The 17,566-nt window shown below is 47.3% G+C and overlaps 1 long non-coding RNA gene across 1 annotated transcript; it reads right to left on the reverse strand.

The window, feature by feature from the left end:
- Window positions 1-6,739: 6,739 nt before the first annotated feature.
- On the reverse strand, window positions 6,740-10,119 carry LOC117196196 (uncharacterized). Its single transcript, XR_004476272.2, has 3 exons — window positions 9,896-10,119; window positions 7,846-8,190; window positions 6,740-7,205 (listed from the first exon to the last, which is right to left on the reverse strand). It is a non-coding gene; the product is annotated as an uncharacterized LOC117196196 (long non-coding RNA).
- Window positions 10,120-17,566: the final 7,447 nt, after the last annotated feature.

Genomic DNA, 17,566 nt, shown 5'->3' on the forward strand with positions numbered 1-17,566 from the left:
ACCTCTTTCCTTTGCCGAAGAGAATAAACAGTAACACCGAGGGCAGTGGTACAGAAAGCCATTTGCCCCAATGTCCTTGCCAGAGACAGATAACCCTTATTTGCAAGTTTCGTTAAATAGTAACTCAGGACCCAAGGGCGCTGCCCCATACAAGCGAGACAAAGTCCTTCCCTTTAGCTTCAGAGATCGGCAAAGGAGCCTGAGCATCCCGCAGGCCACTTTCCTCCCACACTGAGGGGCCCAGCCCAGGGGCCCTCCTCCCCATCGCCTGGTGGCAGTCAGGCCCGGTGTACGTACACTGACAGCCTGGACAAGTAGTGAGAACCCCACCCTCATGTCAAACTGGAAGTCTCCTGGCCTGTGAGAGAACTCAGACTCCACCCCATGCCTGCTTCTGTACACGCCACCCGGTGTCCTCCACAATTACCCCTGGTCTCACGGGCTGTGACCAGGCAGAGCCCAGAGACTCGGCCCCCGTGCCCTCGGCTGCATCACGTGGGAACCGCCTCTTCCAGATGTGTCAGGGTTTCTGCTCAATGGGCCTCGGCGATATCTGTACCTCTGTGTGCCCGCTGGTCAAGAGCCATGTCGCCCTGAGCCTGTGCCCTCTGTTGCTGTGGACACAGCAGGGTGGCAGTGGGAGAGCAGGGCAGTGACGGATGTCAGTGGTGCTGGAGGAGGGCTTTGACCGTTTCCTAAACATGCTGACATCTCCATTCTCGGTTATCATAGGTGCCAACTTCCTTTCCAACTGTCATAAAAATAAATGACAAATCTAGAGACCTACTTTCCTTCCTTAACTAAACCCTGCCACTCAGTGTTATGTTAAAAACTTAGGAAGTAGGACCTTGGTGTTGGCAGTAAATCTCACTCATTAGAGCAGATGAGGAATAAAAATAAAAATAAAACAAACAAACAAAAAAAGCCCCCAAACCAGTGTCTTCCTCTTAGGCAACTGACAGCGTAGACAGGACAATAAATCAGGCTGATGGCCCACCTGGAACTGGAAACTGAAATAAACCAGACGATGGGCCCCCAAAGAAACGAAACAGGCAGCAAGACCTCTCCTGTCCACCCTTACCAATCAAGTCATGGGGCCATCTGCAAATACACTGTCACTCTAGCTGCTCTTATTGGACCTGGGAACTAACAGCCACCCTGATCCCTACCCTCTTTCATACCTCCAAGCTTCCGTCTAGAAAGATCTTCTCTCCCTCCTCCACTTGGCTCACACCATGTGACATAAGCTCAATGCCACCGCCTTGGTGAGGACTCTCCTGACCTGCCCAGCCCTGAACTTCAATCAGAATTGATCGCTCCCCCCTTGTCATCCCCTATTTTGAGCACAGCTATTTGACAACACTTAGCACATTTTATTGTACTTATCTCTTTTTAAAAATCAGGCTTTTAGAGAACTTCAAATTATTCTTAAGCAGAGAACGTATTTTCTAAACCCCAAACCTGCCTTGAAGATGCTCAGCGAATGTTTATTGAATGGATTCATGAGTGACTGGATAACACGCCTTTACAATTATAAATGACTTCTTTATCTGGTCCTCACAGCGTCCCTCATATGAGAAGAACAAAGATTTGATTATCCCCATTTTACAGATGAGAACAAGGCCACAGGCTCACTCTCACTCACTCACTTAACACATGTCTATTGTGTACAAGTTTCAGTTTAGAGGAGCACTTCTCAGACTTGAATGTGCACAAGGATTTCCTGGAGAGATTGGTAAGATGCAGGTTCTGATTTAGCAAGGCTGGGGTGGGGTCTGAGATTCTACATGTCTAACAAGCTCCCAGGTGTCACCCACACTGCTGGTACAAGGGCCACACTGGAGTGCTACCGACCTAACAGGGTCACTGAGAGAGAGAATATGCCTGATTAGCTTGAGTATGTAGCAGGAAGTAGAGTCTTCCTTGAAACCTCGTGAAGGAGAGACAGCATTGTGCCCATTCTACAGATATGGAAACTGATGATCAGAGAGACTAAGTGAAACCTGGTGAAGGAGAGACAGCATTGTGCCCATTCTACAGATATGGAAACTGATGATCAGAGAGACTAAGTGCCTCCTCCAAGGACGAATCCAGTCCTTCTGCCACCAGTTCAGAGCTGCCTCGACTGCCACCCACTACACTCTGTGCCGGGAGGATTCGGAGATGAAGTCACAACATTCAAGCTCAGGAAGATGAGAAGGGAGATGCACTGCACCAGGACCTGTAACACAAAGTGGTCTGAGAGAAGAGCCAGAGGTCCAGAGGTGGGGAGCACGTGTGGGCCAGATTTTACCCCCCAAAAGTGCGACTTCCTTGTTTCCTAGCCACAGCCCAATTAGACTGCAGATGGGGGTCTTCTTCCATCAACCCAATCCCTTTAAAAGAAAGAAGAAAAAAAAACAAACAAAAAAACGGTGGCTTTAGGATTTCTCTTTTAAGCCCTGAAGCTCTTCAGTGGAAAGTGCTGCCCTTCCGACCCATTGATGTAATTGCCATAATTGAAGATTCCAGGCCCCCGTGGGGGTAGACAGGGCCCCATTCAGCCATCAGGTCAGTGAAGTGTAAACCTGCTGAGTCCTTCAGATGCCCCGGACACAGCCTCCCCTCCCCCACTCCAGCCCTGCAGGCTGGCTCCCCACGATGCCAGGGCAGCCAGGCCCAGGATGGTCCCTCTCTGGCTCTGGGAACGGTGCCTAATTAAGGGGTCTGTTCTCATCTCCATGGGGCCGACTTAAGGCCTCCTGACAGTAATGAGAACCACACTTGTGGGGCTGGGGGGTGGGAAGGACGGCCCACCCGCTGTCTTAGCACCCTATTAAACAGCAAGTCACACACACACATGCCCACGGTGCAGTTCGGCTATAACCACCCTCACGTCTTCCGAGCTACAAGAAGCTGCTCCAATTCTGAAAGAGGAAGGAACCAGAGAGAAGAAATAGCTTGCCCAGGGGCACACAGTGAGTCAGTGGGGCTGGCCTCAGGTGTCCTGTCGCACCTCACAGCACAGACTTCCCCTGGAGGGTGGGGCTCCCCGCTGACGTCCCGAGGGAGAAGATGTGGGGTGGAGGAGGGGAGGGGACCAGCTCCCAACTGCTCATTCTGGAGCAGCCAGTTTCAGAGGGCCATCATGGTCACCACAGAGCAGAAGGGAGCGGGTTCCCCCGGGGCCGGGGCTGCTGGCATCTCCGAGACACCCTTTGATCACAGGACAGAGCCATCCTCTGAGTGGGACATTCACTGCTGCAGATGGATTCACACCTAATCCTTGGCCTCCTGGCACGAACAGGAACCAGCCGTCGTCACCCTCTCCTGCATTCTTTGTGTCCCTGTCTAACGGCCTCCCCCCTCCCCTCCCCACCCCCTCCCGCCCAGCTTCCTCTCAGCCTCAGCCCAGAGCACCCGAACCAGCTGCCCTGCCACCCCTTCTTTCTGTCTCTCCAACAGAGGAATGTTGCAGGGTGCCAAGCTCATAGCTGGTTCTCAGTAAATATTCATGAAATATGGTAAAAGTCAAGTCCACGTTTGCTCCAGCTCACTCTCAGTGCGTTGTTCTGATCACAACCTTGCGTACAGAGAGGACCCTGAGGTGAGGTGAAGCCGAAAGGCTTGGTCCAATAACATGGACCAAAACTCAGAGATACGGCCTCATTTATAAAGATAGTGAATGACAGAACATTTCAGTTGTTCCATGGCACAGTGATAAATTCCCAGAAAGAAGCCAGTAAGATCCTGGGTACTAACAATATAATCTGGAGACCCGGGGTTCTTCCAGAGGCCCCCTCACTAGCGTCTCTACTCCCATACTCCCTCTTTCCACCCCCCAGTCCTCTGTGCACACTAGCTATCAGACTGATGGATCCCACTGCTTGTATTGTGTGACACTCCCGCTCAACAGCCTTCAATGGCTCCCTATTTCCTCTGCATGAAATCTCTTCTGCCTCGCTCTCAGGGACCTCCTTGGTCTGGCTCGGCCTCGACACCGTAGTTTCCTACTGTGCTTTAGACCACTTCTACCCCTTTAATCAAGTTGTTCTCCTCACCCAGCTCAGACAGTGTAGGACAGGGCATGGAGGTGAAGATGAAATTTGGAGCCAGAAGACCCAGATATGAGTCCCAGCTCCACCATTTGACCTCTCTGAACCCAGTTCCACGTGGGTAAAATGGGGATGATAATAAAATCCACTCCATAGGGTTGGCATGAGGATTAAGTGTATAATAAGGGTTAAAGTACTTTATAAATTGTAAAGAGCTAAAGGAATGACAATTATTCGTATCTAGTCATGATTCCTCTCACCTCCAGCACTGCCTTTGACCTCATGATTCTTACACGTGGTCAAACTCAACTCAAGCCCTGCCGCCCATAGAAAACTCATGCCTGATAACTCGAGTTCTCACTGACTAGCTCTTAAGGCCTCACCCATAAAATGTGTTGTTTTGTTCACTGTGTCTTGCACATGTTAGCCTTAGAACTCCAAGCCTATAGTTATTTACTTGTATACAATATAATACAAAAAATCAAGTTACTTACAATTTCAAAATACAGACATTTATAACAGCAAAGCTCGAGATACAAATGGAGGGGAAAATCAGAAACACCACCGAGGGAAGCAAAGGACAATTATGTTAGATACCTAGGTTAAGCTGGCTACCGCAGTTACGTCCCCTTGGGGATAATCATCATTTTCCCTTCTTCACATTTTTGTAGAGGAGAGACTTGTATTCCTCAGCCCACAAAAGGGGAAGGCTGGAACATTCCCATCTCTCTCCTTCTTGGGAGGAGGAGTAGCTAGTGAGATGCGTGAGGGCTACCAGGAGAGGGTCACCGGATCGGGGCACTGTGATGCAGTCACTGCCTTGTGCTCCTTGGTCTCTTCAGAGCAGAACAGGTTCCTGCTCTCTGCCCCCGCTGGATCTCTGTAAAAAGCCATCTGCACAGGGAATCACTCCTCACTGCCCACCCCCTCTCCCCCTCTACCACCTTCTGTTGCTTCTACTCCACCGGCCTCCTAGAAGCAGACCATAATCTTCTCTTGCAGTAGCTTGAGTAAGTAGACTCAGCATCTATCTGGCGGAACACGGAGGTCCCAAAGTCAGGCTCAGGGAGGGAGCAGGGAGTCCCATCCCATTCCCCAATACGGAGGTTAAAAGAGAACCTGCAGTTTTGGAAACTTCTTTGCAATCAGTGAAACTGATACACTGATGTGCATTCAGCTGCTGGTTCTGGAACGAGTTCCCCATCACTCCAAAAGAGGAGGAGAGACGGTTTTACAGCCCTTTCTGCCAGCGAACACAAATGTGGGCTGTGAGCTTCTTGATAGCCTGGGTATCATTATTTGATAAAAAATGGAAATATAGCTGAAGTTAAAGAGGGATGTGTCCTGATATAAGGGACATTGAGTAACACAATGGATGAGTTGTCACTGATGGTTTAGCAGAAGATGCCAAAAGTATCTTTTCTGTTGTTTGGTAATAGCCCATAATCAACGTTAAGGGAATGTATTAACTTATAATTCAGTGTAAAGGAACTACACTAATGCAATTCAAACCTATTTCTTTGTGTTGACCCAATCAGAAGGACAGGGCTTAATTCATTATTTCAATCATGTTTTTGACGAGAGATGAATAGCACACGATTTAGAATTAAACTCATGCATTCCCACATAATGCAGAAATAAAAATTGATATGACCCTGGAGACCTGAAATGAACACAACATTGTAAATCAACTATACTCCAATATAAAATAAAAATTAAATTTAAAATAAATTAATTAAGTAAAAAACAAACAAAAAATCAATATGACCCTTTGGAAAACAATTTGGCAATATGTATTGAGATATTCATAATGCTTAGTAATGCTCCTCTTTTAGCAATTCCACTTCTGGGAATTTGTCTTAAGAAAAACAAATGTTTTAAAAGTTATATGCTTAAATGTATTAAGTAGATCATGGTACATCAATGGTGAAAGATTGTGCAGTCGTTTGAAATGAAATTTATGTTGCCATCACGTTAGAAAACAAAGTGGATTATTACAATGATTATAATCATGTAAAATCATGAAAGAAAAGGAAGAAAACTATGAAATAAGAAGAGTGATTTTCTCTCACCTTTTCTGTATTTTTCTATTTTTTAAAGCGCTTATATTATAACTGGAAATAAACTTTATTACTAATGTATATAATTAGCTGTCTACAGATCCTACTACTTTTTGATACCAGCTTGGTAGACAACAGAGCTGGCATTCTGCTACAGAAATTAAGAGCTATACTTACTGCCTCACCCAGGTGATGGGGCATCTCACTTCCACCCAGAAGGAAACTCACCGTTGCTGGTGGGCAGGACCTAGCTTTTCCTAAACTAGGAGTTTTGGAGGTGACTGGGCACATTTGGCCATCTCACTTCAGCTGTGGACTCCCTGAGCAAGAGACAGAGTCTTCCACTTCTTTGATTTAGTCCCCAGGGCTTGACTGTAGCTTGTCACCTGCCAGGGGACCAACAAGTTGTTGGTTTGATTGGTTGATCTAATGATTTGTCTCGCTGGTTCTCTAAGATCATCTTAGGTACTCAATCCATCATTACTGAGGGACTGAATGATGAAATAGACATCAGTGAACCTTTCTGGGAAGTACCAAAAGAAGATGAAACTCTTACGTATGTTTCCAGGTCCAGCTCAGTGGTCCCCGCAGACCACTCTGCCCTCACTGCCCCCCACCCCAGCCCCACATCCCCCTGTGACCTTGCACAGACCATGACTGTACACCAGAGCCATGACCCCAGCCTCAATGCAATTGGTTTACTTTTCTGGCCCCCTTCACTTGACTCTGAGCTTCTTGAGACAAGGTTTTACATTTTGCTCATTTTTTATTAAATCTGCCTCTAAGGTTATTAGCAGAGGATGGGACATAATTCATTCCATATGGCACATCATAGGGGTTCAGCAAATGCTTGCGATCGAAGGAACAAATGAACACAGGACAGGATATCTCAAATACCAACGAGCCATCCAGCCCCGGGCCAGGTGTGCTCTCTGAGGGCTCAAAGGAACCACGGAAGAATTGGCTCAACTCTCACCACACTTCACTGCGATGCATCCTTTACTTGTTTCTCTTCCCTTCTAGGTCGCAAATGCCATGAGGGCAGGAGCTGTGTCTGCCTTATTCACCTCAAACCCCAGCAATCACACAACACCGCCAACTCGATAGATTTCTGTTGAAGGAATGAATGGATGACAAGGGACTCCAATTTTCGGTTTTGATTTCCTCCAACTGTGATTACTCACTGAACACAAGGGCAGATCACAAATAGTGCTGCGCAGCCTGCCCTTCCCCGCCCTTTCTCTTGGTTGTTACTAAGACCTAAGGAGAACTGTGCGGAGCTGGCGGGGCTTTCTCTCCTCAGCTGACGATTACCCGGCCACTTGAGCAAGAGCCATAGCAGGCCCTCCACCAAAGGAGCCTCGGAGGAGAATGTGGGTCTTCCCCAAGCAGGTATGAGCAACAGAAACAATTCGCCCCTCCCCCCCACCCCCGATGTCCTTGGAATTGTACCTACGTCTTCAAACTTCCTAATACAAACGACTTCCTTAGAAAAGACGGGGAAATAGCAAAAGAAAGGAGATTCCCTGAAGCTTTGAGACAAAATCGGTTAGGGGACAAAGGGCTCTCTCCTTGCATCTCGCCAAAAGATGTCCTAGGCTGTCCCTTGCTCCGCTCCACGTCAGCCCTGGTCTCGGTTATAAATACACGGAACTCTGGGCCAGGCCAGACCTCCTAACTCGCTTGTGCATTCACTGGCTCCAGCTCTCAGTGATGCAGCAGCCTAAAGCAGGCATTCTCCAACTTAGTACCTAAGAATCCACAGGCAGATCCCCGGGACCCAGTCCTGAGACTCTGGATCAGCAGGCTGGGGATGAGAGCCCGGAATCTGCATTTTAATTCCCCCAGGTAATTCTGAGGTCGAGTGCCTAAGGTCTCTGCTTTGAAAGTGGCTCTTCTAGTCCCAGGATAAAACTCTCCTCCTTGCTTCTCCAGGCCACTGGTTGAGCTCTCTTCTTCCCCGTGACTCTCTCAAACCCCGGCGGCGGACTTCTCCTTAGGCACGAGTCACACTAGTACCACTGAACTGTGACACCGTCTTTATTTCCCCAGCACATCACACAGTACGTGGTCTAGAGCAGATATTCAGAAAATGTCTGTTGAATTAAGGAATGAATAAGTGAATGAATGAGTGAGCAAATGAATAAATTTAACATCACCACACAGAATAATTACCCCCCTTTCAGTTTCTCCCCAGTTTTTCCAGCTCTAACTTGAGGAAAACATGACTTGCTATTCAAGATCATTTTTTGCTCACAGACATAGAGAACAAACCAGTGGTTACCAGCAGGGAAAGGGGTGGGGGAGGGGCAATAGGAGTAGAGCTGTAAGAGGTACAAACTATTAGGTATAAAACAAGCTATAAGGATAGATTGCACAACACAGGGAATGCAGCCAATATTTTATAATAACTATAAATGGAGTATAATCTTTAAAAATTGTGAATCACCATATTGTACACCTGTAACTTATATATCAATAATATTATACATCAACTATATGTCAATTTAAAAAATAAAGAACAATAGAAGAAAATTAAAAAAAAATTAAGGCCACACTTATTTACAAGTTAATTTTAAATTTAATAAAAAGATCATTTTCCATTCTCCTTGTCTCGGCAGTGTCTCTCAGAGGCACTGACTGGGAAGCCAGCACCAGTGGAGAAAAGCAGGTCCACAAATACAACCTAAAAGAGACCCTCTGGTCATCTTCTAAAGCCCAGAAAATATCGTTTTCCACATCAAAGATTTGTGGATCAAAGACATCCACGGTATTGCTGCTGTGGTACCCATGCTGGAGAAATGGTGCCAGAAGCTTCTCTTCCCTGCAGGGAAGCCCTAGTCAGCCAGGTCAGATTTGGGGGAGGATGGGAGGCCGATGGTTTGCTCTTCTCCGATCTACTGCTGAGAGAAGCCTTGGACTGGAAATCCCAGTGGCAGGTTAATGGTGAATTTTGAATTAAAACACAATAAGCTCCTCATTCATTCCCCATTCACACCTTCCTTTCTTGAGGCTGAAGAAAAGAGGAGGGAGGGGAGATAAATTAGGAGTTTGGAGTTAACAGATACATACCACTGTATATAAAATAAACAACAAGGTCCTACTGTATAGCACAGGGAAATATATTCAGTATCTTGTGATAACCTATAATGGAAAAGAATCTGACAAAGAACATATGTGTGTGTATATGTATATATATATATATATGTGTGTGTGTGTGTGTGTGTGTGTATAACTGAATCACTTTGCTGTACACCTGAAACTAACACAACACTGTAAATCAACTATACTTTGATAAAAAAGAAGACCCCTTCCCCCTTGGCAAGACTGCCCAGGCTTAATCAGAACCTTAAACCTCTTTCCTTCACCCATGTTGGAAGCACAGTGACCGTGATTAGAGTAGTCTGATGTAAGCGCCGCTTGCGATGAAAAAGTCGCTGACAGAGAGTGCAAGGTGACACCATGAGAACAGCCGGAGCTATGAGGTCATTTAGTCCAACAGGTAGGCTGTTCTGTTTTCTCAGCCCTGACATTCGATGCCCCACCAGTTATTCAATAACCAGAAATGAGGTGGGTCCCACAAATTCCTGCATCTCCTTGGGGATGGAGGGGGAGGAGCTGTGCTTTCTTGATCAAGGGCACCGAGGAGAAGCCAGAGCTGGAAACCTGCCCCCAGGAGGATGGGTGGATGAAACAAAATGCAAGAAGGATATTCAGAAGCAAGTGGCATCATTTCTGTGGCTACATCACATTTAACCCAGACAGTCATGCCCTGCTCCTAGACGGGAAAGTGAAACCCACCCCCCAGACTGAGCAAATGTGCAAACTCTCAGGTCAAAAGAAGTAGCTAGGGCTTCCCTGGTGGTGCAGTGGTTGAGAGTCCGCCTGCCGATGCAGGGGACACGGGTGCGTGCCCCAGTCCGGGAGAATCCGACATGCCGCGGACCGGCTGGGCCCGTGAGCCATGGCCGCTGAGCCTGCACGTCTGGAGCCTGTGCTCCGCAACGGGAGAGGCCACAGCAGTGGGAAGCCCGTGTACTGCAAAAAAAAAAAAAAAAAAGAAGAAGAAGTAGCCACTCCTCAGCAAATTTGTTTTTGAAAAAATGAGGGGGGGAAGTTACTATATTATTTGTTTGTGGGGAGGTTTTTCGCTTCTGTATTTGTATGTTACTACGCAATATATTCCATACATATGACCCAACATACACAGGTTCGAGAGCTTTAAATACATGAAATATTTTTATGAGATACTGTAATTAATGCTTCAAAAAATAAGTTCAACCAAACATATTTTCCTGTGACCATTTCCTAGAGGTTAAAGAGGTTGTAGGTTTTTTTCCAGGCATAATATTACAGGTGGGGTGATGTATTAGTATCCCAGGGCTGCCAAAACAAAGTACCACAAACTTTGGTTGACTTGAAACAACAGAAATGCATTGTCTTGTGAGAGTTTCAGAGGCTGGAAGTCTGCCATCAAGGTGTCAGCAGGGCCATGCTCCTTCTGAAACCTACAGAGGAGAATCTTTGCTTCCCTGTCCAAGATTCTGGTGTTTGCCAGTATTCCTTAGTGTTCTAGGCCTGTAGAGGCATCTCAGCAGTCTCTACCTCCATCATCACATGGCCATCTTCTCTCTCTGTGTCTCTTCTTCTCTTTTTACGAGGACACCAGTCATTTTGGTTTTTTGTTGTTTTTTAAAAAAATATTTATTTATTTATTTGGTTGCACCAGTCTTAGTTGTGACAGGTGGGCTCCTTAGTTGCAGCTCATGGGCTCCACAGTTGCAGCTTGGCAGCTCCTTAGTTGTGGCATGTGAACTCTTAGTTGCAGCACGCATGTGGGATCTAGTTCCCTGACCAGGGATCAAAGCCGGGTCCCCTGCGTTGGGAGCATGGAGTCTTAACCACTGCACCACCAGGGAAGCTCTGCCAGTCATTTTGGATTAAAGGCCTACCCTACTCCAGTACGACTTCACTTTAGCTTAATGACATCAGCAACAAAGCTCTAACAATGCTAATTTTCAAATAAGGTCACATTCTGAGGTACTGGGGGTTAGGACTGCAACACATTTTTTTTAGGGGACACAATTCAACCCATAACAGGTGATGACTACCAACAGCTATAAGCCCAGCTCATAAAAGGAAAACACGGAGGCCACAGAATTGATACAGCTCCAGTCAGTCTTGGGAAGGCCCTTAGCTACAGATACATCTGTGATTCCTCCCAAAGAGGGGAACAAGCCATTCTTTGGTCAATCCTTTTAGCAAATATTCACTAAGCAACTACTAAGTGTCCTACATATGCTGTCTGTGGGTGAGAGAGATAAGACAAGGTCCCAGTTATTGGTGGTGAATAGTAGAAGATACTGGGTAGTATTTTAATTCTTCGTTCCACTGCCTCCAGCCTACCCCACTGAACTGTGAGCAGTTTAAGGGACAGGTACTTTCCCTGCCTGTGCAGCAGCTCCCCCATACCCAAAATCCTTTGTGGAATCAGGTAGCAAGGAGCTTTTGGGCAGAGAAAAACCAGCATACAAGTGGTTAAAGGACAGCGTGCTACAGGTCAGAGGAGGCAAAGTCCAAAATCCCAGGAGGCACAAGGGAAGACTCATAAGATTTTTCCAGCTGCAGAGGATTTTTGAGACCATCTTAGTTGATGGCTTCAAACTTGAACACAAAAAACCAATAGAACATTTTCTTTGCAAAAAATCGTGTTAGGACGTACAATGTGTGAACAGGCAAAAGCCAGATCCTTCTGGTGGAAGGAAAACAGGGCTAGGGAGAGCCCCTCCCACTCAGCGCAGCTCCAAGTTCTGTCCCTGAGCTTCCTGGGAGGAAACTCCCTAGGCATTTTCTGAAAACCATTAGACTACCAATGGGCAAACTGAGGCCCAGAGAGGTGGTAACGAATACCATGTTCAGCGACATGCATCCATGGCAGAAGCAGGATCAGAACTCAGATCTTTCTCTGACTTCCAAGGTGAAGCTGCCTGCACTACCTCATGCTCTCAGGGTGAAGGGGACAAGAAGAGGGATCTTCACACCCTCTGATCTTTCTTTTCATACAGACAGACTCTACTTTCCTATGGCCTCTGCCTGGTCCCCACATTGCATCTCCTGGCAGGGACATATCCAGCACCAGCCCCTGGGCGTGTGCTCTAATCTTCTTCTCCCGGAGGCAGGGGAAGGGACTCAGTGACGTTCTGGGTCTCTTCCAGTCCAGTGATACTGCGGCTCCAATTAGGCTGCCTTTCCCTGTAACCCCGATGTCACCTTCTAAGCTACCCGGGACTTACTCCACTCCATTCCTTTATGGAGGAGGAAAATCAAGGCTCATGAGACACAAATGGGGAGTTGTTTCTTCACAGGTTTGCTCTGAATCCAGCTTTTTCTCATCCACATAATTGACAGAGAGAGTGTAAGTTGGGGAGATACCTAGATTTCTAAAAGGAAACGTGCCCCCCAAGTATGTCCAACTTCATTTGGGACAGTTTAGAAGTCCATACTCAAGGAACATCACCCAATACTCAGTTTTCTTAGCCCAACCAATTCAACACTGAGAGAAGCTTCCTGGGATGCAGGCTCTCCTCATGAGGTGTCCTGTCCACCTCTGAGGTCAGTTTGGCCTCCATCCATTGAAATGACTCCCCAAAGACTCATTGCAACCTCTGAGGAAGGTGAGTCCAGAGTCATTTTCCTGCCAGTCAAAGGAAGGGCAGTCATTTGGAGAAATCTCCAGGGAGTGTTGCCTCTAGGAGTAATGATGGGCCTTGACGTGTATATTCAAGACCTCTGGGTTCAAGTCCAGGGTTTGCCACTTACTACTGGTGACTTGGGACCAATCTCTTGATTTCTCTTGAACCTACCCTACCTCCCATGTACATTGGGGGTTTATTCAACATTCATTCAACACATACTGAGCACCTACCAGTGCCAGGTAGAGCTGTGGTAAATTTTTCCCCTCCCTACTTCCCAGGCTATTGTGAGGACCAGACCAGCAGGGATCTGAATGGCTGTCAGTGGTGGGGATACAGGGATGCTGCTTCTATCTAACATTCCCATGGAGTGGGAGACATGTATTTCCTCAGCATGTCTTTTATCCCTCCAGACCTCATTCTCTGACCTGATGCCAAAACAATGTGATTGGATCTCATGTTTTTCACGATTTTCCATCACATCACCCATTTTGAGGGCTGAGCTGGCACCTGAAAAACCATCAACCATGCAAATTGGCATTCTTCCATTTTCCTATAAAAATGGTGAATGACACGAACTTAGCCTTATCACCCTGTATCCTCAGCAGAGCCAGACATACGGAAGATGCTCAATAAATGTGTTGAATGAATGAGTGAATGGGAAGTGTTGCCTCCAAAGAAGGGAATTAGTCAAATTAGAATTAAGAGGAAGGACCACTTTTCTATGGGTTTATTTTACCCATCTCCCAATAGCTTAGCATCTTTTCTAATGTATTCCTGACTCCATGAATGACTCCAGTTATGTGCTTTCTCTCTGGCTATGGCATGAAAACCCTTGGGACACAGTGTGCTGTCCAGCTGCCAGGCCCGACTTCAGTCCCCTGATCACACCGGTTACACACGCGGGAGGGGACGATGCGTGTGTCCCCTACCACCCTCAAGCTAACCGCCAGGGCCAAGTGGAATATTTTCATCCAGCCTTTCCCCCCTTTCTTTTTCCTCTTAAGCTTCTTCTAGTGATAAAAGCTGAAGCAAATTGAAATTGGCAGCTCTGTGGTCTTCCAGCGACAGGCAAAGTACTAGAGATCATGTGAACCACACTTCTAAAAACTTAAAAAAAAATCTAATCTTGCCTCAATAAAAACGACATCATGTCACTGTAACCGGCAGGGGGGGAAAAGGCTTGAAAGTTGCTGGCAGCGGCCCAGCAGAGTTCAGGGGTTCTGTTGGCTGTGCTGAATTCCCACGGGAAAGGTAGAGGGAGAGTACTGCCTTTCAGGTGAGCCTTGGAGGCCCCAGGAAGAGTAGGAGGATGACATAGCCCCCCGTGAAATCTCCCTTCACTCTCGGCATTGCTGTTATCACGGCTCAGGGCCTGGCTTCCTCCGTCCCTGTCCCTTTTCCCACCTGCCTTCCCTCTCTATGTAGCTTTCGGCTGTGCACCTCCCTCTGGCTGGCTGACTTGGAGGGAGAGACAACAGCCAGCCTGGGACATCTCAATGGCCCAGACCTAGAGCCAAAGAGGGTGGTACCAAATGCCCCAATTCCACCCCAGTGTGGAGCCTTTGCAAACTCAGCCTTATGTGATCTGAGCTTAATACCACAATAAAAATGGCAGGTTAGCTGCAGTGGCAATAGCTACCACTGGCCCTTCTGCACAGGAGCCGCGTCAGCCCTGGGGAGGGCAGTGCTGGGAGCTGGTTCTCACAGCAACTCAGTTTACCTTCAATTGGTAGTTGCTGGCTGCTACCAGCCATTGTGTGTTCATTAGCAATCCCCGGATGTGTATGCATGGGACCGGTAAAAGTGACTGCCTCTGGGGCAAGGTTTGGGGGATGAGGGCCACAGACGGAAGGGTTACTTTTCAGTATCTACCCTTTGTACTGCTTGAAAATCTTAACCATATGCACTTTTTAGTTAAATCAATGAACAGATAAAGAGAAATCCATTAGCAGCAAATGAACCCTCAGTGATGCCTGCCTCTCCTGACTTCTCAAACTGGGGTACACAGGACCCACAGAGGTACAGAGTGGCCCAACAAGAGGAAATCTGGAACTTCAATTTTCCTTGAAAAGTTGGGAAGAGGGAGCAGATATATTATTTTTATATTAAAAGAAATAGGAATATATGCAGAGTATAATGCAAAATGTACTTGGATGGTTAAGAGGAAACATAATATTTTCGTTTATACGATATGCCATATACCAACGAGCCAGCCAACAGGCTAATGAAGTCTTCGGTGCCAGTTCTTGTGCTTCAGGGGCCCTGAGGCTGCAGGGGTGCTTGAGGTGTGTCTGTATCCAGGGGCTGCTCTGTGAAGCTGAGTCTAGTTAGTATCCAGGGACCAAGAAGGGAGGAGGTCAGAAAGTCGGGGCTGGGGGCAGCGGTGGAGCTGAGCTTTGGAGGATAGGAAGGATCTTGACTGGCAGAGAGCACGGAGCGGGGGAGTTTATGGGCATGTGTTGGTGGCCTGAGCAGAATGTGGCAGAGGGAAATGTGTGACGCGCTGCAGGGAGAAGGAAGGTGGACCCGGATAGTAGAAGACTCTGCTGAGGGGCTGTGGAGCTTAGACTCAATGCAGCCAGCCAGTTCTTCTCAAACTTGTTCCTGAAGCCCCACTTCAAGGTGGAGGGAGGAGCATACACTCCCTGGGGGGTTCAGGAGGTGGCCAGAAGCTGCCCATCACACGGGAGATCTTTCCTAGCAGTGTTAGTTTGACCTTCAAAAATACACCCAAACTCCAATCAACTCTTTGCTACCATTCTGGGCCAAGACACCTTCATCTCTTACCTGAATGAATGTCATAGCTTCCTAAGCATGATCTCCTTGCCTCCATGCTTGCCTACCCCTGAGCAACCAAAGCCATCCTTTAATAATATGAAGGAGATCATGTGACCTCTTTGCACAAACCCTTGCAGTGGCTCCTGCCTCCCTCAGAGCACAGCCAGGCCGTTAGAATGGCCCAGAGCCTGCCCCATCCAGCCCTGCCACCCTCTGCGTCCCTCCCTCTCCCTCGCATTCCCCCTTGGTTACTTGGAGCCAATCACTCTGGCCTCCTTGTTTTCCGAGAGCACATCGGCCAGACGTGGTCCTGCCTCAGAGCCTTTGCACTTGCTGTCTCCTCTCTTTAGGAAGCTACCCCCCCCCCAGACGTTCACGTGCTGGCTCCCTCCTCTGTTTCAAGTCTTTTCTCTGAGGCCTTTGCTGACTGTGCCATTTAAACCTGCACCTCCTGGTACTTCCTTCTCCCCATCCCTGCTTGATTTCTCTCTCTAGTACCTGTCATCTTTTAATATACTATCTTACCCCTTTATTTATTTTGCTTGTCTACCTCTCCATCTAGAATGTAAGCTCCAAAAGAGTAAGGATTTTTTAGAGTTTTATTTATTTATATTTTTTATTTTTTTAAATTTCTGCTTTTCTACCATGTAAAGTCATGCAACTCCTCCTTAAGAAAAGTTCCATTAATAAGTATAGAAGAATGAGGGAAATGATTAGACTACCCCAGGAATGATTGCCATAGGCAAGATCCCCTGATGGACTCTAAAATTAGTGAGCGGAAGTGTAAGCAGAAACAGAATATTTGAGTAGTCTTGAAGTAACACCCCCCAAACATTTAGGAAATACAAAGGGGAAAATCCTAACTGTACAGTGGCCAGTTCTGGTGGAAACCACCTTCACCTCGTGATCATGGTCAACAACAGCAGTGAAATATAGCAGCATTGTACAGCCCCCGACATGCTGCCCTGGAAAGGGCTCACCAGCCCTGTGCTGTTCTCCTTAGCGGCAAAGCTCCTCTGTATAGTTGTGAGAAAACATCAGACAGACCCCAGTGAAGGACACTCCCCGAAGCAACTGACTAGTACTCTTGTCGTATCATGACAGACAAGAAAAGACTGTGGAATTGTCACAGGTTGAAGGGGGACTCAAGCGACAAGATAACTAAATGCACTGTGGACCCTGGATGGGATCCTGGAACAGGATGAAATACAGTAGAAAAAATGATGAAATCCAAAACAAATCTATAGTTTGTACCAAGATTATTTTTCAGTGATCAGTCCGTGGTTATATAAGATAACCATGTCACCAGGGTGGGGTGTGTAACAGAGGTGAAGCTGGTTAAAGGGTATAAGAGAGCTGTACTATTTTTGCAACTTTTCTGTAAGTCTAAAATTGTCTCAAAAAAATTTTAAGGGTCGTTGGAGTCAAATTTGGCAGTTATCTTTCACTGAACTCTAGGCTTTGGGGCTGAAAGTAGGGAAAATAAGTCTAGGAGTTACTATTAAAAGTGGAATTGTGGGGCTTCCCTGGTGGCACAGTGGTTAAGAACCCCCCTGCCAATGCAGGGGCCACGGGTTCGAGCCCTGGTCCGGGAAGATCCCACATGCCGTGGAGCAACTAAGCCCACCGTGCACCACAACTACTGAGCCTGTGCTCTAGAGCCCGTGAGCCACAACTACTGAGTCCATGCGCCACAACTACTGAAGCCCGTGCGCCTAGAGCCCGTGCTCCGCAACAAGGGAAGCCCCGCTCGCCGCAACTAGAGAAAGCCCGTGCTCAGCCATGAAGACCCAACGCGGCCTAATTAATGAATTAATTTAAAGAATAATAATTTTTAGAAAAGCGGAATTGTGGAAGAAGGGTCTCCACAATTAGTTGTTCGAGCGACAGCCCTGCGTGGCATCTTTAGAATCCTCTTTCCCCACCGTGACCCAGTCAGTCGCCGAGACCTGAACCTCTTTAATTCGTTCCCCCCAGCCTTCCAGCCCCCCTTTAATGA

This window comes from Orcinus orca, chromosome 5 (genome assembly GCF_937001465.1).
Source record: "Orcinus orca chromosome 5, mOrcOrc1.1, whole genome shotgun sequence".
In the NCBI taxonomy this organism is placed as follows: Eukaryota; Metazoa; Chordata; class Mammalia; order Artiodactyla; family Delphinidae; genus Orcinus; species Orcinus orca.